Source organism: Anthonomus grandis, chromosome 22, assembly GCF_022605725.1.
Source record: "Anthonomus grandis grandis chromosome 22, icAntGran1.3, whole genome shotgun sequence".
NCBI lineage: Eukaryota > Metazoa > Arthropoda > Insecta > Coleoptera > Curculionidae > Anthonomus > Anthonomus grandis.
The window spans coordinates 34,948,879-34,975,492 of record NC_065567.1 but is presented as its reverse complement, the minus strand read 5'-3'; the positions used below and the strand labels follow the sequence as shown (position 1 = coordinate 34,975,492).

At 36.0% G+C, this 26,614-nt stretch overlaps 1 protein-coding gene across 2 annotated transcripts in view; it reads right to left on the bottom strand.

The window, feature by feature from the left end:
- The window catches only part of LOC126748432 (CUGBP Elav-like family member 2), an 870,157-nt gene that overhangs the window by 14,367 nt on the left and 829,176 nt on the right, over positions 1 to 26,614 (bottom strand). The window contains exon 10 of one of the 2 annotated variants that reach the window (XR_007664709.1): positions 15,102 to 15,243. The exons of the other annotated variant lie outside the window; for it this stretch is intronic. The gene's annotated coding sequence lies outside the window, so the exon portion shown is untranslated. The remainder of the gene's footprint in view (positions 1 to 15,101; positions 15,244 to 26,614) is intronic. 2 annotated transcript variants of the gene reach the window in all.

Sequence of the window (26,614 nt, the reverse complement as noted above, 5' to 3'; positions counted from 1 at the left end):
AATAGGACCAACAAAGACCTTTTATTTGAAATAATGGATTATTCCAGGGCTGGTTAGTTCTACCTTTAGTAACAATAAAGGATTAATGGCTCGCACTCAATGCTATTAATAGATTTTCGAACTTGGACCAAGTTATTATAGGGCGTTTTAATGTTCCAAAAGCGGGCAAATCCCCCCGACCGATGCGATGCATGTACCAAGTTTCATTCCACAATGACCGTAAGGCTAGCGTGAAATGGATTTCATATAAATTTAACGGGAATTATACGGTGAAAAACTATTTCCGCCTTTTTAGTTTTATCCATTAGTTTGCAAATACAAGGCGTTCCTAAAAACATGCTTGTACTGAAAAAGATTGGTCCTTAATATTACTCCGCCTGAAACAGGGTGTTAAAGTTTTATTTGTAAATAATTTTCAGACTATCCATGCTTGCCTTAATCAATAAACTAGATCTAGAACAGAATGAAGATAATCTTCAAAACTAGCTTAGATAACACAGCACATTCCCGAAACATACCATTTATAACCAAATGTTTCGGACATTTATCGTACATTCTAGCGATGATTTTTGTAAAACATTGCTGGTATGATTCTCATACGACGTTCTAGAAATATCTAACTAATTTATTTTAGCATGCGTGTGAAAGTTTTAGCTGTCATCATAAAGTAAAGCAGGAAAAATTCGAGAGAGCGAATAATAACTGTATACCTATATACAGTGTGTCCAAGATAAGGATGTCTATCATGGGGATCTCAGCAGCTGTAGAAGATAGAAGAATCCTAAATTCTACGAGGTTGATTAAATTAAAGAAAAGTTGCGTATCTTAGAGCCTAACAATACGCCGTTTAGAAAGTTTTAAAATTTGGAGTAGTTCCGGAGATATTCGAGAAAAACCGAAATTTTCCGATTTCGTTTTCATTTTTTTCTGGCGTTATTTAAAGAGATATGGAAAAACAAAAGACACTCTCTCATGGCCACTTTTTAGCTCTAAAAAATAACATTGCGAGAGATTGCATTATTAAATTCCGATGGTTTTGATGTAGTAGGCGGTGAAATGATGACGCTGAGTATGGTGTAGTAGGCTGCTATTACTCATATTTTGAAATATTAAATAAAAATCACGTTATTGACAACTTAAAAACTTTATTCATATACCGTCACGTAGCTAGGTCACGTGATTATTTTAAAGAATTAACACATTATTAAATTAAAAAACTACCTACTAGAAACCCAAAAATACTAATTTAAATCATAGTAATAAATGTTCAAACAAATTACCATTATTCTCCAAACACAGATAACATCTTTTAATAGTCGAGTTTAAAACACTTCTTAACATATCAGGTGTAATGCTGTCAAATGCTTCAAGAACTATTCTCCTCAGCTGATCCTCAGATTCAAAAACACGACTGTAAACATAATTTTTTCAATAGCCCCAGAGAAAAAAGTCGAGCGGAGTTATGTCTGGGAAACGAGGAGGCCACGGAACTGTTGAATGTGTTCCTATCCATTTTTCCTGAAATCTGTTGGATAGAGAGTTATAATTAATACATATTAAAACCGAAACGGTGCTGATGTCTAGCCATTCGGTGTACTCGGGGATTATCTCTGGACCAATAATGGGTGTTCTTCCGGTTAAAAATTCCATTTTTTGTAACCATGCTCTCGTCCGACCAGACCAGATAATTCTATGGGAAAATGTTTCATCTTCCTGACACTTCCTGTTATACCATTCACAAAATGATCTGCGCCTTTCTTTGTCACCAGGTTTGAGACCTTGACAGATTCTGAATTTAAGCGAGTGGTATTTATGTTTTTTCAAAATGAAATGGGCAGTAGATTTTGGTATTTCAGTGGTATTTTCAATTTTTCTAACAGATATTTCGGGATTTTCAGTTACAGCTAATACCACATTATTTTCTTTTTCTTCATTACAGGACTTATTTCTTGACAATACTGGCTTCTTAAACGCACCATACTGCTTGAAAACCAATCGTCCGAAAATTTTTGTACTAGGTCGTTTCCTATCTGGATAGTTATTTAAATACATCCGATCAGCTTCAACGGCGCTGCTGTAGCATAGGATATAACATTTCAACATATCAAACTTTTCCTCAGGTAAAAAAGCGTCTTCCATTTTGTAACAAAAAAAAACTAGCAACAAGACACAAAAACAGAGTTCAAAAACACAATGTCAACTAAATTTATCAAAAAATTAAAACTATTTACTTCACTTACGATAAAAAGAATAAAAAATAATGGTTATAATAAAAACTACTTTGACATTTAATTTTTATTTAATTTTGACGTTTTCTCAACGTCATTATTTTACAGCCTACTACATCAAAACTATCGGAATTTAATAAAAAATCATTTTTTACAATTTAAATATTGTAGAAACATATTGTGTCATACATCGTTGTAATCGTAAAAAAATATGCTATTTTATACAGGCTGTACTTTTTTTTACGCGCCATGTAAAAAAATTAAGTTGATGATGGTTTCTTCGAAACGAAACGTCGTACGAAAAATCTCGCAATGTAATTTTTTAGATCTTAAAAAGTGGCCATAAGAAAGTGTCTTTTGTTTTTCCATATCTCTTTAAATAACGCCAGAAAAAGTACTCAAATTTTAAAACTTTCTAAATGGCGTATTGTAGGGCTTTAAAATGCGCAACTTTTTTCTAATTTAATTAACCTGGTATCTCCTATAGCTGCCGAGATCTCCATGATAGATATCCCTATCTTGGACACACTATATATATATATATATACAGTGACCGCCTAAAGTTCCGCATAAATTCGATAAAAATTAGAGACCTGATTTTTTGAGAAAACGCTCGGACCCGTCGATTTTTATTTTAAGTTCCGCATTATTTCACATAAATTTTTGTATACAGGGTGGAACAAAAAACAAGATGTGACGTCATCGGTCATTTTTTTAAATGGAATGCTATATTTTTTATTGCATTTATCAAATATAGGCGAAATTCCAAACAAGTTTCATATAACGCACCTTATCTCAAAACTCAAAACGAAATATTTACACTTAATCAACAAGAAAGCAAGTAAGTACGTCCATTTACAAATTACGATAAAATGGAGGATAAAATGTTATAAACTGTGAAAACTCTTATTAATGTATCAAATGTTCAAACTGATCCCCATTTACTTCTTGGCAGAAAGCAAGACGGTTTACAGACTCATGTAAAACACTATCAATTATTTCGGGTGATATACGTCTAATTTCATATCTAATTCTATTTTTCAAATCTTGTACGTTGTTTGGCTTCTCAATATAAACTTTACTTTTCAGGTACCCCCATAGAAAATAGTCGCAGGGATTTAGGGCTGGTGACCTGGCTGGCCCCCTTCGTCCTATTCATCTTCCTGGGAACACTGTCTGGTCTTGTTCGTCTGGGTATAGGGCAGCCAAAGCAGGGATAAGATCTTCTTCAAGAAAATTCAAATAGCGTTGTCCTGTTAAGTTTTCTTCGAAATAGTATGGCCCTATTACTTTATTTTCCACGATACCAGCCCAAACATTAATAGATTTACGGTACTGTGTATGAGCCTCAGTTGCCCAGTGTGGATTTGACACTGACCAGTACGACAATTTTGCCGATTTACGACACCGTTTAAACAAAAAGTTGCTTCATCCGAAAACAAAACTCGTAACACAAACTGACGGTTATGATTGCAAATGTTCATCATTTCATCGCAAAATTGGTTTCTTCGATCAGGATTGTCCTCATTTAATTCGTGTATTAGTCTAATTTTATAAGGGTGGTATTCATTTGCTTTTAAGATGCGTCTTACTGACGTTCCGGCTATATTATTATCAACTGAAATTTGTGAAGTTGAATTGTTTGGATTTTCCTCGGCGGAGAGCAGAACGTTTAATTTTGTTCCTTCAGAAATTTTTGGACGACCTGTTCTTGGCAATTCCCTAATATGACCTGAAGTTATGAAATTGTGCTCTATTCTACTAACTGTTGGCTGAGAAATAGGATGGTTAAGGTATTGGGCATTTATTGGTTGCTGTTGCTAATTCAGCTGCATCATGTACTGTTATGCTCCTATTGGCATTAATTTGTAGAACACGCATTTCTTAGAATATATAAAAAAAAGGATAAAAAAGATATAAAAACAAGAACAGAAATTAGGCAGAACACTCTTCTAAAATGCTAGTATCACAAACGTATCACAAATAGTTTTGTATCACAAACGGTTGAAAGTCTTTTCCTCTTTGCTGCCTCCTTGCGAAGGAGATGGCTCTTCTAAAAGCCAGACATTGTCCTGATCCGATTTTATGACCCTGATTGCATACGAGGCAACTAGCCGGTAATCTACAGTTCTTAAAGAAGTGTCCTTCCCTCCCGCAGTTAGTACACAGCATGCTCCTGTCTGGGCCCGACAGTCTTTAGCAAGATGGCTGTAGTCCCAGCATCTATGACATCTATTAACCTCTACTTTTTCTTCCAAGCTACTAGCCTATTTGCAGGCTCCTTGTTGCCAGTAATGTCCCTGATGAGGTTTTATTTATGATCAAAGTAGCTGCAAGAGTGTCTCGAGCATTTGGTCTCAATGGGCTCAGCCTGTAGTGCTCCCCTTCCTTTATTGGTCCTGTCACTGTCTTAATCGCCTCCATTATCTCTTCCCTCGTTGTTGTCGTTTCCATCCCTCGGAGATGAAATACTGCTTTTTCAACTGTGTTTCCATCTTTTATTCTTATTTTGTCGAGCTGTGTGTTGTCCTTTATTGTTTTTTCCAGAGCTTTTACAGCATTTCCATCTTTGTCTGTGGTAATGAGGATATTAACGCTTTTTGTTTTTTGAATATTTCGTATTATTTTTGTTTCTTCTTTTCCTTTTAGTTTCGTCTTTAGACTCTTTACTATTTCTTCATATGTGTTCTCTCCTTTCTCTATAATTAATGCGCTGGTATTCCTTTCCCATTTCCACTTAATCATCGGTACATTTTTGTGAAGGTCCCTTTCGTCGTTCGTGTATATCGTGACGTATGTGTTCAGGCCATGGAAAACGGCCTCCACCATTTTTTTAAATCTGTTTATTTCCATGTTGTTAATTTTGTGAAGAGCAACGTTATTATCATCATTGGTTGCGTCTTTTAATTTTGTAAGGTAAGCCCATGTTTCTTCCTCGCTACGCCCTTGTTCCATTCGCACGATTTTTTGCGTTGTTGTTTCAGTTCTCGTTTTCGTAGTTGTTATCGTCGTTCTTTCAAAAACCTCAAAGTCACTCTCCATAGTGGCAATTTTTGGAAATCTTTCCCTGAATAGCGACTGGATGCTTCGTGACATGTCCTCTGGATTGTTTAGAACAACTTTCACAGTCGCTGGCTTCGTCCTGAGCGGATTTCCCACTTTGATCTCGGTGTTGCTCATCTTTGATTCATCCCATATCATGTGTGCAGCCTTTTCCCATTCCTTGAACGACCTTAAGTCCTTTATTTTCAGTTCTTTGTTGTTTGCTGTAGTCTCCTTCCATGGCATTGTTTGAGTGCAAGCCTCTGGTTTATCAGTGTTGGCTAGCGATATTGCTTGTGAAATGTTGTCGACGTTTATGTACCTGGATAAGCGGTAAAGTTTTTCAACACTCTCTTTTATGTCCTTTCGTGTGTTCTGATTCGTTCTTACGATTTGAGTTAAATTCTTTATTTCATCCCTTGACTTTTCAATATTTAAAACAGTTTCGTCCTCTTTGTTTTTAATTGGTGTTTCTTTTCTCTTTCTCTTTGCTGGGTTTTCACTTTTATTTTTTTCAATTAGACTGTCATCTAATACAGTTACTGTTGCATTGCTGTTATTTTCCGTAGGCGTTCCCGGAGGTGTCCTCCGAATAATGCTTGATCTTCTTGAAAAGTTTTTCATTATTTCCTCCTCGAGTTCCGTTTGATTGGTTGAGATAAATGGAAGATTGTCCCCCCCCCAGAATCCTTGGGACAGCCTTAACCATGAGGTATTTGGCATTAAACAGTTCACTTACTTCTTTTTGCGTGCGCACTCGATCCCCGTACCCTAGCATCATCAAAATTTCAATTCGTTGGGTTTCCGCTAAATTAGCCATAATTTATTCTGATAAAAACTATTAATTTTCGAATTGACAGTGACATTCGAAAATGGAGATTCTTTACAAGTGCAACCATGGAAATAGAAACAATTGGCAGTGTTCATTATTTTTATCCTTGATTTTACCTTAATTTGTAAATAGACGTACTTATTTGTTTTCTGGTTATTTAAATGTAAATATTTCGGAAACAGTTGAGTTTTGAGATAAGGTGTGTTATACGAAACTTGCTTGCAATAAATAAATAAATTGCTATGGAACAAATAAATAATTTCAAATGTCCAGTTTCTGAGTAATAGTCGTCTAAAAACTATAAATAAAAATATAATATACTACCATTTCACCACAACATTTCGCTCAAATCTATACAGATATTTTGCCAACACAATCCTAAAATTATCCAAATTATGTATTTAAATTAACCGTCATAATTATGACAAGACTTTCAATTATTGGTTACAAAACTAAAAGACACCAGATTACGTTGGTTTTTTTTAGTGTGACCAACAACATGGTGCTAAAGTGTTTGAATACTCTTGATGCGGTTTCATATCAGAAAAATATAGGAGAAAAAGTATAGAATAGAAGTATTAATCTATGGTCTAATAATTCAGATTTCAACGATGTAATTCTTCTCTATTCTTGTAAATCTTGTGATTTTAATTTCCTGGCCTCTAATTTTCGCATTTGCGGATGAAATTAGTTGTAGCAGTTATAAGGGCTAGTTCTAAGACAAAAGAAAATACAGTGCATTCACGATGAAAAAAACAAATTCATTTAAAATTCAGGAATTTTTTTCTTGTTTTATTTTTGGACACATCAATTAGTATTGTCATTTGCGCGTTTTTTGAAATAAATTTTTTTCATACAGGGTGCCTCAAGTAGAAACTCTGGGGTCAACATTGATTTTTTAATGGAACACCCTGTATATTACGACGTTTTACAATTCTCTGATTTATTTTAAATAATTTTTGTATAGCAAACCATATGCCTAAAGCACCTAAAATGGTTTGTCAAACAGGCTAACGAAATATATGAAATTAAAACTTAAAAATGTATTCTAGATTTAATGCAACTAATGTTTAATTTGTTGTCCATTTGATTCAATGCGTCCTTTGTAATGAAATTTTTGGTTACAGGGTGTCTCGAATAGAAACTATGACGCTACATTTTTTATGTGATTTCTTAGAAAGTAATTAAACCTTATTATTTTCGAAAAGTTTTTTATGCAACTTTTCCTAACAGATGGATTGGACGAAGAGGACTGAAACATCATTAGATTTTTTTATGAGGCCATTTGAAGTCTTAAGTTTATGTGAATAGACCAAATAATATTGAAGATTTAAAGCAAAGAATTCGACAAGAAATTAGATTCATCGATCCGCAAGTGTCTCAAAAAGTGCAATTGGAAATTATTAACCGACTTCAAAAATGCATTTTAGTAAATGGGCAACAAATTGAACATCAGTTACAATAAATATTGTATAAATTTTTATTTTTTAATGTCATATGTTTTATTAGTCTATTACATCAAATTTGACAAACCGCTGACTAAATAGCATGATAAACAGGGTATTCCATTTAAAAAACTAATGTTGACGACATAGTTTCTACTTGAGGTGCCCTGTATAGAAAATTTTCATTACAAAAATCGTAAAGTGACAATTTAACACAAAATGACGTGACAAATTAACGTGTCTGAAAAATATAGGAAAAAGACACCTGAACTTTACATGAATTTGTTCCTTTGATCGTGAATGCACTGTATATACATTTATGTAAGATAGGTATAATTTTTGTTAATTGTTATAATGTAAACGTATGTATAAAATACATTTCATGCTTTTAACTAAATGTGGATTTTTACTTTAATAAGGCCTAAATCAAAAATATTGCTATAAATGTTTTAAATGAAACATTTGTGGTATATTTTCACTGCAAATATATCAGGATATACATTCGACATTCTAAAATGTCGCAAAAAAAATTCACATAAGATGTCATACAGACGTTGAAAAAGGTAGGATAGCCGCTACCAGAAACATTTCTGGTAGGTACATAAAAAATAGGGTAAAAATTACGTAGAAAATAGGGTCATTCCTAGCATGTTTCCGTGTTATTAGTGAGATGGTGGTTGGTCTAATGCAAACACCATGGCAATTTCTTCTCTTATATTAATGGCATCAATGTGTTTCGACCTGTCAGTATGCGGATGACTAACCTTTCTTTTCTGAGGTAGCGCAGCAGAAGAATGAGTGGTTTCAGATATTGATTAGGACTCAAGGCGCTAGATCGACTTTAAACCTTTTTATACTGGGTGTTTCATTTTAATTCTATCATGTGAGTAATTCTGTAAAAACAGGCGATATAAAAAAATTACTTCCTCAAAAATAGGAGGGTGCAATAGGACAAAAATAACGCTGGGCGTGAAAATTCAAGTTTTAAATATTTATACTTTTCTTACACGTTCATTACTTCAATCATTTACCCGCTCTCCTTTCGATTCTCTTCCAAATTACTTGATTGTAACTTTCTTTAGTACTTCAATTATGTTAACGGTGCAGCATTGATCTAATCCAAAGGTCATTCTTATGTCGCCAAAAACTCTTTCACTATTTTTAGCATTTGGTCTAATTGGTTTCGGGTATTCGCTAAATATAACACATCATCCATATAAAGTAGATGAATAAGCTTGGCTAATTCCTTATTGTTGTTCTTAATAGTAATTCATCTCTGATTGAATTTAGTCGGCTTGAGAGCGGATTGATGCCAAATGATTGATGCAAATCCGTATGGGCTTGAAATATACCTCTGCGAATTGGCATTCTGCTTGTTTGAAATTATAAGGCAAATAGGGTCATTTTTCTAAATGGAATCGCCTATTTTTGATGCCGGATTCAAAAAGAATAAACAATTTTATGGCCAAAATGGCATTTAAAAATATTCTTGGTGACCTTAACAAGATCAAATCAAAGTAAAACGCAGTATCTTGATAACTTAAACAAGTATCTTGATGAAATAAAAGTTATTTGACGATATCTTTGTAGATATTAACTGATAAGTACAACGGATGCCCTGACTTTGAGGTCATTTTTCAAGGTTATTCGTTGGTCATTTCAAACCGTCCACGAAATTAACTATGTAAAAATGATTATTATGCAAAGTTGGATTGGATGACGATGGGGCATAAATATTTTATTTCCTTCAATTTCACTTTGAGGTTCATATTTAAGTTCTCATTTAAAAATTGAGATCATTGTTGTAAATGGAAGCTTCTTTGAATGCCAGATTCAGAAAGACCGAAAAATTTTACCTTTACAACAACATTTCAAGTTTCGCTCGTTGTTTTTCCAGCCAATCTTTCGGTATGTCCCAGTTGTGTTCGAACCAAGAAACAGTTTGACCAAGAATCGAATGTTTTCCTCCTTAATCATTTATATTGTCATGAGGTGCGGTGGCTTTTTTCGATTTAGCAGATTTTGTTGTAAATAGAACCTCACCCTTGAGAATTTCTGGTTCTCCTTCTATATCAGTGTGGTCGTCGAAGTTGGATTCATTCAATTTATCATTCATTTTTTGTATTTCAACTATGTTCCAAGGATTTTTCTTCTGTTCCAAGAAGGAAGCTAGATGAGAAAAAATTTCTCTTCCATTCCAATCTATGTGAAGTGATGCTTTGTGTGAGAAAGTATATTTTCCAGCAGCTCAGGCTCTTCTTAAAATTTTACATTAATAATATTACCTGACAAACTTTCAGGATCTTAATGCTTCTTTCTGAAATATTAGGATTTACGAATTCAGTGCTGGATTCGATGAAATTTCTCCGTTTACGACAGAGAATGAATCATACAATTAATATGGTCAGTGTTGCTGTATGGGGCAGAGATCTAGATAATTAAAGTCGGTACAATTAACAACAGAAGCATTCGAGATGTAGTTATCCATTGAGTGCTGATAATACCCTGGACAGCTATGCAGACCAACGACGTGGTAGTAAACAGCGCCGATGGAAGACGTATGCTACTAAATACAGTTATGTGCAGGAAAATTTAATATCTTGGAGTGAATAGATCAGAGGAGACCGATACAAAATCCTACAACTAATCATGAGGGGAAAGATGAAAGGACCTAAAGGAGTGGAAAGAAAAGGCAACAGGCTTTCTGGTTGAGGAACATCAGTGAATGAGCAACGCATAGCACAAAGGAACTATTCGGATTGAGGTAGAATCCAGAAAGATTTGCCCAAGTAACTGTCAACATTAGGGGATATGGCACTTAAAGAAGAAAAAGGACAAAAAAGAGAAATCAGTTAAAAGAGAATTAATGTGTTTATTCCCTCATGTCCCGCAATGAACATGCCACATACCACTCATGATTTCTACGAAAACTCCACATTTTTGGTTCTTTGATCCGTGGTTGTTTAAGATGATATATTTGAAACTTCGCTGCTTGCTAATCATTGTGTATATCAATACAGCCTGGATTTAACACTCATTACGTTTCCATAAGAAATCTAACTATGCCATTATTGACAACTTTCTTTGTAATTTGAGAAAGCAAAGTAAGTTGTCCAAGTTTGACTGGTGGAAAAATGGTAACAGCATCAAATTCTTCCTCGTTGGCAATGGCAAACCTTCACCTAAAATGATATTCGCATTCAAATTAATATGTGTGTCTTCTCAACATCATTTTTGCCCCCAAAGACATCATCAGGCTGACTATAGCTTTTCGTTCTAGGGTTTTAATGTTAATGAATTTTAATACGCTCAGTAAATTTTTTTTTTAATGGTAAACACAAGCACAAGAGGAAAGTCCTATGTCACTCTTGGAGTGGTGCTTGCGCGAATATATTTGTGGGCATTTATCTTGAATAGCTGCTGGTTGTATGCGTCGGGAAATATGTGAGGTGGAAGCCCGTTCCACAAAGAAGATGTTCTCCAGATGAATGAGTCCCGATACAGCGACGTCCTTGGGGTAGGCAGGTGGATTCGATGTTGATGAGCCGCAACTGCTAGACACGTCCTTCTTGCCGGAACTACCCTGGGTGGAATCAGGCCTGCCAGCTCAGAGGAGCACTTACCGTGATAATAACGGTAGAATAAACACAGATCAGCCACCTTTCTCCTGTGATCCAGACTATCCAGACTCTTTGTCAGTTCTGGTTTGTCGATAAGATGAATAGCTCTCTTCTGTATAGAATCTAGCAGCTTTAAACTATGCTTGGGTGCAGAGCTCCAGACATGCGAGCAATACTCGAGGGAAGGGTGTATTTGAGCCTTATAAAGAGTCAGCAGCTGTTCTGGTGTATACAGTTTTTCGTTTTGAAAAGCACTCCGAGTTTTTTGGAAGCTGCCCTGGCGATTTCGGCAACGTGGTCATGCCAGGACACACTGTTGCTGACTTCGACTCCTAGAAGATGTAAAGATGATTTTATTGGCAATGTTTTCCCTGCCATAACCAGCTCCGGGCCACCAAGGTTAGTCTTCATCGTAAATACTGCAGCCTGCATTTTTTTAGCGTTAAAATTGACCAGATTGTTACCGCCCTACTCCAAGATTGCTCTAATATCGTTGTTGGTTGAAGCTACTTGTTGCTGCCTAAGATTCTGAGAAGTTGCGGCTGTCGTTGGTTTGGCGGACTTAAATGTGGAAATAAGTATGCTATCGTCCGCAAAGCTGTAGATTGGACTGACAGTGGTTCCTAGCAAATCGTTGATATATATCAAGAAAAGGGTGGGGGATAGAATGCATCCTTGAGGGACTCCAGCGTTAATATTAAATTTGTCGGAGAGGTGTCCATCGACGGCTACTTGGATTGTTCGTTGTTCAAGAAAACTTTTGATTCAGTTCAATAATGAGTTTTGTATGCCGATTGAGGAGAGCTTGGTTAGTAGTCCCTCATGCCACACTCTGTCAAATGCCTTGGAAATGTCAAGAGCGACTGAGCGGGACTCGCCGTGCTTCTCCATGGCCTCCGTCCACAAGTGTGTGACGTAAGCGAGAAGATCGCCGGTGGATCTAAGCTTTCGAAAGCCGTATTGATGATCGCTGATTAGTCCAGATGATTCCAGATATCTTAACAGTTGTTGGTTGACTGCTTTCTCCATAATCTTCGATATTACTGGAACTAGTGCAATCGGGCGGTAATTGGACGGCATCGTCTTCTTACCCTTTTTGGGTACAGCTTGCACTTGAGCAGTTTTCCAGCTTGTTGGAAATGAGCCCTGCTTATACGATGCCATGAACAGTCTACATAAGGGAGGAGTCAATTCGTCTGCACAACGTTTTAGTACTAGGGCTGGAATTCCATCGGGTCCAGTAGCTTTGTTGGTGTCTACGCTTTTAAGAATTTTATTTATAATTCGTTGGGGAAACGAAATTTCTCCCATCGATGAATTCACCCTTGGCAAATATGGCTGCGAAAGCCATCCAAATTGGACGCGAAAAGTTTACCCAGTAAGTTGGCTTTTTCTCTTGCTGTTACCGCGATAGAACCATCATCTGCTGTTAGGGATGGCAAGGCCGACTTAGCAAATCCTTGACTAACGGCTTTCGATACCGACCAGAAAGATCTTGTTCCATTTGGGCAGTTTAGCAATTTGTTTTTGATCCTGTTGTTGTGACTCTCTTTGCAATTATCAATAATTCGCTTGCAGCTATTTCTGGAGGTTAAAAAGTTCCTCCAATTTTCGGTGGAAGGATGTTGACGCCATTTGCGATATGCTGCGTTTTTAGTGTTTACTGCCTTTTTGCAATTCAGGTTGAACCATTGCTTGTTGTACACAACAGAGTAATTTTTTGAACCCAAAATAAAAACACCATTTAATTTTTAAATCCTGTTTATTAACTTTCAGGTTTGAAAAGTTTGATCAATGGCAATATGTTCAGTAATGGCATTAGCATTACTTACATTAATTGTTTAAATACTTATATTAATCTCACTTCTCTAAGTAAATTTTAAATGACCCCTATATCTAAAAATATCTCTGCTCGCTAACTCCAAAATTCCTCATTCCTCTCCTAAAAATGAACGAGGAACCAGACGTGAGAGGAGTGGAAAAGCACTTAAAAGGGAACCCTTTTCGTATATTCGTGGCATTTGTGGTGTATACTTCACTAGTACTCAAATTAAGTAACTAATCCCGTAGAACCTTGCCAAATTTATCGAAAATACCGGCTGGTAACGGGAGTGACGGGCAGCTCAAGTATATAGAAGAAAGAAATCAACAGCCTATGGAATGTTCATTTTTATTATCCTTTTTTTCTCATAAATTTATTGCTTTCACCCCCACACAATATTCCACCCAAAAATTTAATATATGAGTGGGTCCGTTAAAATACAGGGTCAACCATTAACGAGTGCAAAATATTCGAACATATATACAAGTCGGGTGCAAAGTCAAATCTTGATAGAGTACGCCAACCAGGTTAAATTTAACCATGCGCATTAAATCCCTGCCTACTCTTGACTTTTAGATAAATGCGCAGTTCAGTAGGATATCAAGACGGTCAGCGAACATATTTTATACAATTTAATAGCAATTTAAGTCATTTATCCAGATATATAATTAACGCAATTATTACGATACGTCCGAAAAATATCTGCTTTACTAAATATATGCGGGATATGAGGCCAACATTTGAATTTCTAACATACACCGAAGCACAAATGTTACATCTATAAAACCAAATACTTTCGGTATTCTAAAGCGTTACCGCCATTCTACGAAATTATATCAATAGATTTTCTGGTTATATGGCTTAAATATAGAGTATTAATGCAAACAAAAATGGCATATTGAGCATCCGAATTTCAGGTAATCTCGCTAACGCCAAACAAACTCGTTTATAAACAAATAAAGCGCTACCCATTGTAGCGTTTCATTATTTCATTCCACTGCATTTTCCATTTGTGCTCCCACTCGTGTGATCGATACTTATACGAATTAGTGATTATTACCATTAAATTGATGATGGTGTTAGAGATAGACTAGATTGAACTTTTAATTTAAAGATAACTAGCGCAGTCATTTTACATTAAATTTTATAATAAGTTGTATTATATGAAATGAATAATTTATTTCTCTGGAGAGTTTTTATGCAGCAGTTCTGTAGCATACAGCAGGAATAATCTTAGAGTTGTACAGCTCAACTCCTAATGCAGTTTCTTATAAAATTTTTCAAACTGAACAGCGTTCGCTAATATTAGGTATGATGTTTTTCGATAAGGCTGTTTGCATTTCACCCATTATCGTGCAGCTTTGTCTTTAAAACGTCATCTCACACTGGAAGTCCTTTTTTGTCAAGAAAATGGAAACGCTGAAACTTAGTGTTGAATGAATGAATGAACTGAATTAGTGATTGTGTTCCTATTAATAATGTGTAACAAGTGACCACACTTGTCAAAAGCATTGGAGATGTGGAGGAAGACTCCTGCTGAATGGAAACCACAGTGTGCTTCATCTAAGATGTGATAGAGGAGTCTGGAAATTTGAAGTGTTCAACACTATCTTGAAGTCTTTTCGCTACGATCAGTCTCTCTACAACTTTCCTCATGTCTGATAGAAGACTGATGAGCCTGTAACTCTATTGCTGATTCGACACAAATCTTAATAAGGATAGAAAGTGAGTGTATAGGAACACTGCGCTGGAAATTCTAACGAGTTTGTAATGACGGTGTTGGAGCGACATTCAACAACTCCGATATCCCTTAATTATTATAGAGTGTAGTATTAAAGATAATTGAAAACGAACCAGATTTACCAGATCCCTATGGGATGCTAGAATCAGGGATGCGCATCTCACCTTAAAGTTTCATAGATGAGAATCTCTCAGTCTCAGAAGGCAGTCTAAAGAAGAAGGTTCTGAACGATCGATAAGATATTAACTTTAGTGACTTTATCCAAGATATACGTTGAGGCATGTCATAAAAATAGCCTTGTTAATGTCAAAAGTTTAATATTAAACTAGTTTAAATAAAGCGTACTCTTTTAAGCCATTTTATAAGTATACCTATTTGTAGAGCCATAAATAATCCATTCTTCATGGGTTGCGGCTCTTCACAAGCTACTGTATGTCCTGCTGTGTAATCTCATCAACGTTTCCTACATCAAGACCCCTTTTAGGGGCAGAAGTTGGTCTCTGGGAGGTAACTCTGTAAAGAAATCGAAAAGGTGGTACTTCTCTTGGACCCTTGACGGGCCGGCTATTTAGGTATATTCAAATTTCATTTACGCCCTCTCAGCTGACGCCTGATGACGTGGCTAGTTCTGATGCTCCTATTGGTCAATCGCTCATTAAGCGGGACTTCGGCGTGAAATTTTAACCTACGCGGGCATAAATGAATTCTGAATAGTCCGTCTAAGTGTGAACCACAGAAGAGAACAATACTTTGGAATTGTTCTCTTTAGTCAACAATTAATGTATGATGTATGTCCACCTAAAAATGTACGGTCGGTATGGTGTATTCAAATTACATACATATAAGTTAAGTTAGATTACCACAAATTGATGTAATCGAGATGCGAAAGACAAAACGAGGAAGTTGTCTCAGATAAACCGCATGGATGTTGACTATCATAAAATAAATATTCATGTAATTCTTGTGATGTTACAAAACTATTTAACAAAGTATACACTTAAACGCAATCAATCTAAACTAAGAAACGAATAAAATTGTGGTCTATGAAAATGTACATGGGATGGCGTGCTAAAATATGAGATGCTCTGGTACCTAACAATACCAGAGGAAGAACACTTTGGCATCTGGGTTACAGTAATTTGTTATATTACCTTACCTTGGATTATAATTGGAAAATTTAAGCCTATTTTGACGTTCTTTTATGCTACTGATACAAGTGCTTACAACCTTTACACATGTATGACGGATAATGACGTAGCTGGTATGTAAAAGCATTATCAGATGTGTGTATACAAGGTTAACTTAAGAGTAGTATTTTAAATAATGGGGGATGCACAGTGTGCGATCGTGTAAACTTATACACACCCTTCTATTGTTCCGCACCCCTATACAAGGTGTCTACATACTACCACATAAAATTTAAATATACCATCTGAAAGAGAATTAAATTTGCTATAAGATGGGTATATTTAAGTTTTTGAAGTAATTTAAGAAAACCACAAAAATTGAAATTTTTTTAAATTTTATATTTCTTGATTGACCAAACTTAAAAAGTCAAAATTCTTCTTCTGACACTATCAACAATCCATTCAAGTTCAACGCGTTTTTGTCGAATTTCATTGCAACACACACTAATTCGATTAATTAGTTTGTCTCGGGTATTAATGTTAATACTATAAACATTAGATTTTAATGTGCCCCAGACACAAATGTCAAGGGGCGTAAGGTCAGGCCTTCTGGGCGGCCATCTTACCGGACCGTATTTTCCGACCCATTTCTTCCCAAAGCACTGATTCAAGGAATTTTGCACAATTCTGCCATTATGGGCTGGGCATCCGTCCATTTGAAACCAAAGTTCCTGTCTAGGGGATTTCTTCCAGAAAGTCAACAAGGTCATTATTTAATAAATTTAAAAACTCATTGGCCGATTGAGCCGATCAGGAAGTATTACAGGCCCGAAAAGGCGACCTCTCATTCATCCTATCCATACGTTGACCCTTATCTCATGCTGAAAATGTGAAACAACAGTCGCATGAGGGTTTTCTGTATGCCATATATGGTTATTTCTTAAATGGCGAAGTGAAAATTTAATGACAGTTCTTGTCAAATTGTAAATATCTATGCTTTTGTTTTAAAATCAAGTAATGGTTAAATAATCATTGGAAAGCATATTAAATACATTAGTTTTTGCTGGAAAAAAAACATGTCCCTATTTACCAAATTTTAGAAAAACGACAACGAAGAAGATGCCACTAATTTTGCACATTTCCCAAATGTTACATTTAACTTCTGATAACACCCGGTATAAAAAATTACTCCAAAAACTTAAATATACCCATCTATAGCAAATTTAATTCTCTTTCAGATAGTATAGCTAAATTTTATATGGTGGTAAGAATAACGGAGATATTCTTGCTTATATGAAAAAAAAACAAAGAAATTTGATAAAATCAAAAAATGTTAAATACCAGAAGAACTAACAACTTTTCGAAAAAATGTTATAGGGGAAAGGTGTACAAAACGACATAGTGGGGTAAAATGACATACTTATATGTAACTTGCTAACGTCGTAAGAATATACGCATGCGCTAAATTAGATCATAAATTATTTACCCAACAGGTTCCAACCACTTCAGTTTGTCTCTGCTCACTAACGGACGTGTACGCTCGATATTTTTAAATTTGTGGTGCAAAAATATTTTTCGCGCTTTGTTTAATTTGGTTATAATACTAGACAACATTTCGCTAGGTAAGTTGTTTTATTTTAACTGATTATTTAAACTATTTTATTTAACATTTAGTAATAAGAGATTTACAAGAGGAATAAGGCAAATATTAGAAAAAATATTTTTTTTGTTTTCTCTAGTCGTGTAAAATGACATAGTGCGTTGTCGGCTAAAATGACATAGTATGTCATTTTGCCCGACTTATAGAAATATTTTTTTTATTTGTTATTGCAGATTGTCATGCTCCGATTGTACGAAAGAACAAATAGGCAGTCATGGAGTACAGATGCAATGTTAAAAGCCATAGAAGTGGTCAATAATGGTGAAATGGGCTGGTTAAAGGCATCTAAGATTTACGGAGTACCATAAGCAACCCTATGAAGACATGCTTTAAAAACAAATAAAACAATAAAGACGGGGGAAAAACGCCTCGGTAGATTAAGGCCTACTTTTCCACCAGAAGTAGAACGGCAGTTAGTTGAACATCTCAAACTTCTAGAGTCAAGATTTTTTGGACTCACAAGGAAGGATGTGTTAAGCTTGGCCTATCAGTTAGCTTTTAAAAATGGCTTTCAACACAACTTTAACCGTGAGAAGAAAACAGCAGGAAAAGATTGGCTGCGAGAATTCTGAAGAAGAAATCCGGATATAGCATTACGTCAGCCAGAGGCGATATCTGCTGCTAGAGCCCAGGCTTTCAACAAACCACAAGTTGCTCGTTTTTTTGAGATTCTAGAAAAGGTGATTAAAAAGGAAAATATCAACCCACTTAACATATATAACGTCGATGAATCAGCACTCTCTACTGTGCAAAAGCCTCAAAAAATATTTGCAACAACAGGTCGTAAGCAAGTAGGAGCCATAACCAGTGCCGAAAGGGGATCCCATATAACCGTTGTTTGCTGCATGAGTTTCAATGGTAATTTTATCCCACCAGCCTTAATATTTCCCAGAAAAAACATGAAGTACGAACTGACTGATAATGCTCCCCCAGGGACTCTTGGCATTGCTCAGGAGTCTGGTTGGATGACTGGACCAGTATTTTTGCAATGGTTAAAACATTTCAAAAGTTTACGAAGGCCTCATCAGACGAAAAAGTGCCGAAATTGTTAATGGCCATTCCCGCCATAAGTACCTTGATGGTCTGATTTTCTCCAAACAACATGGTATTGTTCTGCTCTGCTTGCCTCCTCACTGCACCCACCGACTGCAGCCCCATGTTTTATTCTTCGGTCCCGTAAAAACCTATTTCGATCAAGCTATAACAAAGTGACTTAAGGCACCCAGGCAGAGTTGTAACGCAATTTCAAATAGGTGCCTTACTTACTGAAGCATATGGAAAAGCTGCCACTATTCAAAATGCAACCAACGGCTTTTCTAAAACCGGAATATGCCCACTAAATCCTGATGTATTTCCAGAATACATGTTTCAAGCAGCAGAGACAACAAATATTCCAGAATCTGAAGGTAATATAGGTGAAGAATCTTCCGCAGCACTATCTCTACAAACTTCAAGCGGGATGGGCAATTTAAAGGACGTAACCAATCTTCAAAAAGTAATCCCCAGTACATCAGATCAACAAAATAAAAGTTTACTTGCCGTTACTGTCTCCGATCTGAGTCCCATTCCAGTAGGACCATTTATCTCAGGCCAGGGAAAGAGGAAGCCGAAAAAGCGTCCGGGAACTACCGTGCTAAATTCTACTCCAAATTTGGAGGAAGCAAAATCAAGAACTACACCCACAGTCGAAAATAAAAAAAGAGCTGCAACTAAAAAGGTATTTGTTGACACTGACTCTGAATCGGAAAACAACCCATTCTTAATAGAAGACGACAAAGATTGTACTTGCATTTACTGTGTGGAAGAATTTAAAAGGTCAAAGGCAAAGGAAATTTGGCTGCAATGTTGTTCTTGCTCGAAATGGGCACACGCTGAGTGTGCAGGAGTCGACAAAAAAACTAAGATGTTTATTTGTGAACTGTGTTGCGATAATTAATTTTTTACAGAAATTTTTGGCAATATTTAATAAGTATGTCATTTTATCCACTTAGGAGGGTAAAACGAACTTTTACCTTTTTAAATTAAATACTTTAAAATGAGAATTTCTTTTTGAGTTTTTTTAGTGATTTTTATTTTGGAAAATAGAGTAGAGATGCCTGTATTTTTTGTTACTTTTGTAGAATTAAAATATTTTTTGTTCATAGACAATTTTGATTTTTGAAAACCCTATGTCATTTTGTACACCCTTCCCCTACGACTTTTTTGTTGGAAATGATTTTTTTAATCACCTCTTGAAGTTTGGCGGTTTTTATAGTAGACACCCTTTATAGACTATAGAGGTTATATGTATATTGCCCTGATAGATAATATTCGTAACTTAAAGATAATAAAAGTACGACGAGAAATTGGTCTCAGATAAACCGCATTAATCACAAGTAACTCTTTGGGAGACGCTCGTCTAAACTGCAGGAAAACCGCATGAATGATGAGTTTGAAAACATCTTGTCGGACTTGCATTGTCTTATTTATTTATTGTAACACGACGTTTCGGTTGGTAAGTATCTCCAACCGTTATCAAGTGTAAACTGATACAGTTTATTATATTATAATGTATTATGTTTATATTATAAATACAGTTTACTCTTGATAACGGTTGGAGATACTTACCAACCGAAACGTCGTGTTACAATAAATAAATAAGACAATGCAAGTCCGACAAGATGTTTTCACTGTACCATTGTCTACCACCTTCAAAAACACAATGATGAGTTTCATAGTAAAACTTCTAGTAATGTACCTAATTCGTGTGATGGTACCAAACTATTAATTTAACTATACACTTAAACGCAACCAATCTAAACTAAATAACCAATAAAATTGTAGTCGATGCGAATGTAGAAGGAATACTGATAATTCTCATATTGAACTTGAGATGGCGTGCTAAAATATGGGATGCTCTGGTATCCAACAGTACGCAACGGAGCATCGAGATACATGTCGGGTCGGGCATCTGAATTAGAGCCATTTGTGATTTTACCTTATCTTAAATAGTTATTGACAAATTTGAGTCATTTTCGATATCAATTATGCTGCTGATACAAGTGTTTACAGCTTTTAGAAAATGGTTAGGCACATACAGGAATAAGTTAATTTAAGCATGGTATTTTTGCACAAGGCGGCACATTGTGCGAGCGTGTAAACTTATACACACCTTTCTATTGCTCCGCACCCCTATATATGCACAGGATATAGAGGTTATGCATACCCTGATAAATACTATTTTGACGTAACTGAAGCTCGTCAGCTAAATTTGCCTATAAGAAATGCTTACAGAACTTTCACAATAAAAATTTTTATTTAACTAAAGGCCTGCTACTGAGCAGGCGTGTAGTTAGAGTCTACTGAGACTCGAAGAAAACTGCTTTTTGTATGCAGAAAAAATATTGTCTGAACAGATGTGCCTCTCTATATTTAGTCAATATTTACTGTTGGGCTGATGGCCCAAGTCGGTAACATCAAATGACGGCTCTTATTGACATGCGCAATAGGACACCATTTATTGTTACTGTTCTGAGTCTTTTTATATGTTGTTAGTACAGTAAAAAGTCTTATAACAAAGCAGTTTAAATGATTTTTTCACAGTGTGTGTGTGAGTATGATTGGTAATGTAGTATGACGACGCTTTGCAGCTGAAGAAATCAGCTGCAAGCAGGATGGTACTTACTTGAAATCCTGTCGCAATCCATATAATTGATTAAAAACAACAAAATTTTATCAACAATTTTAACAGCTCACATTGTACAACAAAAGCTTCTTAAAAGTATACATTTTATTGAACCTTAACCAATACATACTTTATAGCTGTTTTAAAAAGTTAATGGGACATAACATTGCTTTTATAAAAATGAAAATTTACACATCTAAGTTATGGTATCACCGTTTATTGCGTTTCCCTTTTATACGTTTTAACTTTTTTTGCGAAACTCTTATAACATACTTGATGGCTCGTTACTCCACTCGCTTCTAAAGAAATCGTTCCCTTTAAAGGCTTTAGTTGTTACCTAAGTGCGTATAAAATTCCTATAGATTTTTTTTAAATGGTCGGAAATCAAAATAGCCATTTCTTAATTTTTAGCAAAATAATTTGTCATTCCCAACATGGTGTTGTACTATAGCGAGCTCACTGTCAAATATTCACCAATAAAGCATCTTGAATTTGCGACCCTTACGGTATTGGCGCGCAGCATCTTTTGCTGCTATTTGTTTTTTAATAATTTGAAACTTAAAAGCAAGAACGCATTGAGCAAGAAATGTGTGATAGTCCAAATGCACTTCCAACACGTAAAACTCGATTCGTTTCGACAGAAGTGTACTGAAAAACTAACGAATGATCGTTTGCCAGCAATCAAAAACAATGTGTACTTTGTACATGGGTACGCTTAATAAAGACTGGCATCTATCCATGAAAGAAAGTTGTTCAGACCCTAGATACATCTGTTTTAACATCAACAATTTATCAAAATCCAAGAAGGGTGGATTAAGAGTGCTATAAGCCGGAACTCCAGTGACAACTAGTGCAGGTTGGTAAAAAGACAAGGGATATAAATAACTAAATTGCTAAAATGTGGAGGAACTGACAGACACAATCACAGAGTATTACGAAAATAACGGCCCAGAAGTCACAAAAAACTAATCCAGGCGAGTATCGGATGTGATAGACTCCAAAAGATTCATGCAAACGAACAAGGATGCACCATAAACTCAATTCTTAAAAAAGCACAATTGAGCCGATCTGCCGAGGATCTGCCCACCCTGACGGTATCAATATCTCAAGCCTGCAAAAGGACCAGCCGGACAGAGGCTGGGTAAAATACAACGGATCTGCTACCACTTCATTGATACGACTCTATTACGGTGTCCGCAATTTAAGATTTTCAATCCGCATTTAAATACAGCGAAGACCTCAGACTGGAAGGCAGTATCGTGCTTCCAGAGGGAGTATGCCCTGCTGGTCTATGGGGTACCACTACAGACCCTTGCACCTGGTATTATTGATTCTGAAGCCATCTCTATACCACATGGTTCCTCTTTTTAAAAATGTAGATTCATCGGAGTCCAACCACTTCTCTTTACTCCTTTTTATACACTGATATTAGGTGCCATATAGTCACTGCCCCTTAGAAGAACACCTCAGAGAAAGTTGTCTCGAATTGTACCACAAGCTCCAGGAGTGGAACGCTCAACAGAGTTTCAAGCTCTCTAGTTGGGGCCGTTCGGATAAAACTCGTTTTGCGTAGGCATGAGATGCGTTTAAGCCTATCCAATTAAGCTCGAATTTTCGCTTTCTTCGTACGGGACCACTAAACGATAGTGAGATAAGGTTGTACAATAGATGAGTAGATCCAAAAAGCATCTTAGGGTACAGACCCCAGGTGTTACCGAAAGCACTCCTGCATAAGAGTGGCTCTATGTAATATAAGAGGTCTGAATGCGAGCATAAACGCTGTGCACCAACATCTGAAAACAACAGACCTTACATTTTAGCTCTAGCAGAGTTGAAAGTGAACTCGGAAAGAACCAAGGTCATATGTTGTATCCTGGATACTACCTCCACAGTCGACTTAGGTACAGCTTCGGACTCGCCTAAGATATGTCGCTTTTACATTAAAAGGGACATACCGGGAAGAAGCTAAAGCCCCAAGGCTTCGATGTTATGTGGTTGAAAATAACGACCGAAAGATCCACAAAGTATTTCTGCTTCCTCTACATACCACCCAGCGATACACACTTGCTGATAAAATCGACGATCTGCAAGCAAACCATTCAAGTACAGAAATTGTTATTGCGGGAGACTTTACCGTCCACAATGTTAACTGACTGACGTATCTTTACAGGACTGATGATGAAGGGCGCCAAGCAGAGGACTTTGCAATTAGTCATGGCCTAACGCAGCTTATACAAGATCCAACGAGAATCTCATCTGTTTCTCGCGACAGATCCTAACTTGTATAATATTACCGTACAAACAGCAAATCATAAATTAATAATCGCAACATGTGAACTAGAAATACAAACTCAGGATCCACCTATGCCATGTAAGGTGTGGCATTATAGATCGGCCAATTTGAGACACTTAAAACACTTCCTCAGGACCAATGATCCTTCAGCCTCGCTGCTGAGACCTTTTTTTAAGAAGCAAACCAACTCTCAAAGCATGTTTTTCCCGAACATTGCCACTTGCAAAACATTAAGGAAAATATCTACAGACACCTTCGTAGCACTGGCGCTACTCGTGATACTCGAGTTCCATACGGTTTGCCTTTTTGTGCCAGTGCATTCTGTAAAAAAAAATGGATACAACACATCCATGCCCGGAGATTTGAAGGGGGGAATAATTTGATGGCCTATTTCTCACTCTCATAGGTGAGTATCCTTCTAGCAGTCTCGTACTCGATATGAATCAGACCCAACAGCTACAAGGGCGTCATGAGACGAGTTGGAACCTGGAAAGTAAGTGCATGCCATCACCTCCAAGGTCTCTAATATAGTACCAAGGTCCTTGAAACTGTCCAAGGATCTTTACCCATTTCTTAATGAATTTTTTATTTTAAGATTGTACGGCACCGGACTAAACATTTTTAAATAAATACGATTTGGTCGTTGAAACTTTTTGTCGTCTTAAGGTGGTAAAATAAAATTTATAACCAGACCGAAGTTGCGTCTTCAGGCTAGTCATCATCAATTTCATTATAAAGAGAATGAATAATAGAAATGTAATGAAAACATAATTATGAACTAAGAATAAAAAATTAACTTCATTTGTCAAGTTCATACTTAAAAATAATGTTGATGATTGTCGCTGAACACGAAATGTCCCATTTCAAATATCAAGCATTTTATTTCGTAAGAAGTTTTTCATGTTCCTATTTTCTCGGGAAGTAGAACTTCGAGGTAAATATAAAGTTATGTTTTAATTTCGTAAAATTGCAGAAATAGAAAGAGCACTATTGGAGAGGAAGTTTTATAAAAAAAATTCACAAAAGGTGGGTAGGTATCTCTGTTATTACCTGGAACGTTGAGCTCGTAAAAAGATCATACGGAATTTATAAAATTAATTAAAAACCGCCGAGAGTTTCAGCTGCATTATTAGATATTGTTCAGGACAAAGAGAATTGGCTGCAAAATAATTATATTTAGAATAAAGGAGGAAATCGTTGAACAGCCTTAAGCAAAGAATAATTAAAGGAGCAAAAAATGCACATTTATAGCTCAAACAATTAAACTCTATATTTAGGTAATAAAATAACTTGAAAAAATTTAGTGGAATAATAGACAGATGTTCGTCAATAATCGGTGCAAAGAGGATATAGCTGAATGTAACAATTGTCCTAACAAATATATGTATAGCAAACATTATCAATTGAAGATTGTCAAAAAAAAACGAGATTTAGATGAATCCATTGCCGCGTACTAACGAATTGACATGCGCATTTGCGCAATAAGAACAATCTGTCTCACGTCGCCCTGATTATGCTGAATGTCTTTGAGAGTTCTTTAAAAGTATTGATGGAATATCGATATTCTCTGAATAAACCAAGAATGTTTTCTGAATATATTAGCCTTATGGTATTGGACATATATATCTTTATTGCCATATGTGCATCTAAATATTCTTTTGTCATAAAAAACAACGAACATTTTTTCATAAAATTGCAAAGCTTCTTGATCAAAATAAAACTATCCGATTTTTTCAGAAAATGGCTTTATCAGCACTAAAATTGGAACAGACCACAGTGGCAAAAATTAACATTTAGTGAATGTTCCAAGAAAATTCAAATTGCTCATAGAGATCAGAATTTTTATTATGTTCTACCTGAATATTCAGTGATTGTTGAAAGAACGGCTTTGACATCACACGTCCCTGTCAAACTTGTCAGTTGCTCGATCTTTACCGGAAGCAGTAGATTCTTCATGATAAATTCCTTCTCATATTCCTTTCATGGGTCAAATAATTAATTACCTAAGTGTTTTGGTAACACAGTTATGCTTTAAGCTTTTATTTAGATTTAAGCTCCTTAATCCAGTGACTCCGAATGTCCCAGTCTTCACCCCTCATTTGATTTATTCTAAAGAAAATTCACTGCAATATGAATAACTCATAGAAGACTAAGTTCATATAACGTTATTTAATTTCCTGTGAGTTCTTTAATATTGTATTCTAAGGATATTGACAACGCCGCAAATATATCAGCTATTCTCGGCCATTCCGGAGTCATAGCGGTGGCACAAGCGGGCACACCGCACAACATCTCTCGAGGCACGTGGAAACTCTCGGAAACACGCCGCTAGGAGGCCAGTTTAAATCGTAATATTGGCGCGACTTTTAAATTTACATAAATAGTATTAAATAGATACAGTTTAAATAAAATACTTTTAGTAGTCTTAATTGATCGTGTCTAGTGTATACGTGTAAATCAGTTGACTATTTTTGTGCATCGAATGTTTTATCTCAAACCTTAACGAATAGTAAAAACGCTACTGGTGTCTGGTGTGGCATGTGATTTGGTTAGCAGTCAATTGGACGTTGAGTCAATCGGGAAACTAAGTTGCTGGACAATTCTGTAAACTGAATTTTGCAAAACTGGACAAAAATTCTGCTACACTCACCAATAAAAAGTAAGCTTAAGGAGAAAGCTAAAAGAGAATTCTGCCAGGTTGGAAGGAAAGATGTTGGAAAACAATCCTCATACAAAGGAGAAATTCTGGAAAAACCTTCTTGAAAATCTTACTTAAAAATAAGATTCTTTCATTGGCGGAAAACAGGATCCAGGAAGTTCAAAACAGAATCGCCATATTAGACGTCTACACATTCGATGAGCTGCCGCATGACCTTCAGTAGTCGATAACAAGAACGAAGTTTGTTGCAATATGGAATCTGTTGGCGGAAATCGCCTCAATTTGATGGTACTCATCATAGAATATTTATAAACGTCGGTTTGAAGCAACTGTAAAAGCAAACGGTTGGTCACTCAGGCAGAAGGCGCTTGCTTTTACTTTGACCCTGAGAGGAGATCCTGCTGCCATCCTGTAAAGAATGTCTCCCTAAGAGCAACAAGTTTACGACCACCTAGTGAGGCATTAGACCCCAAATGTTGCA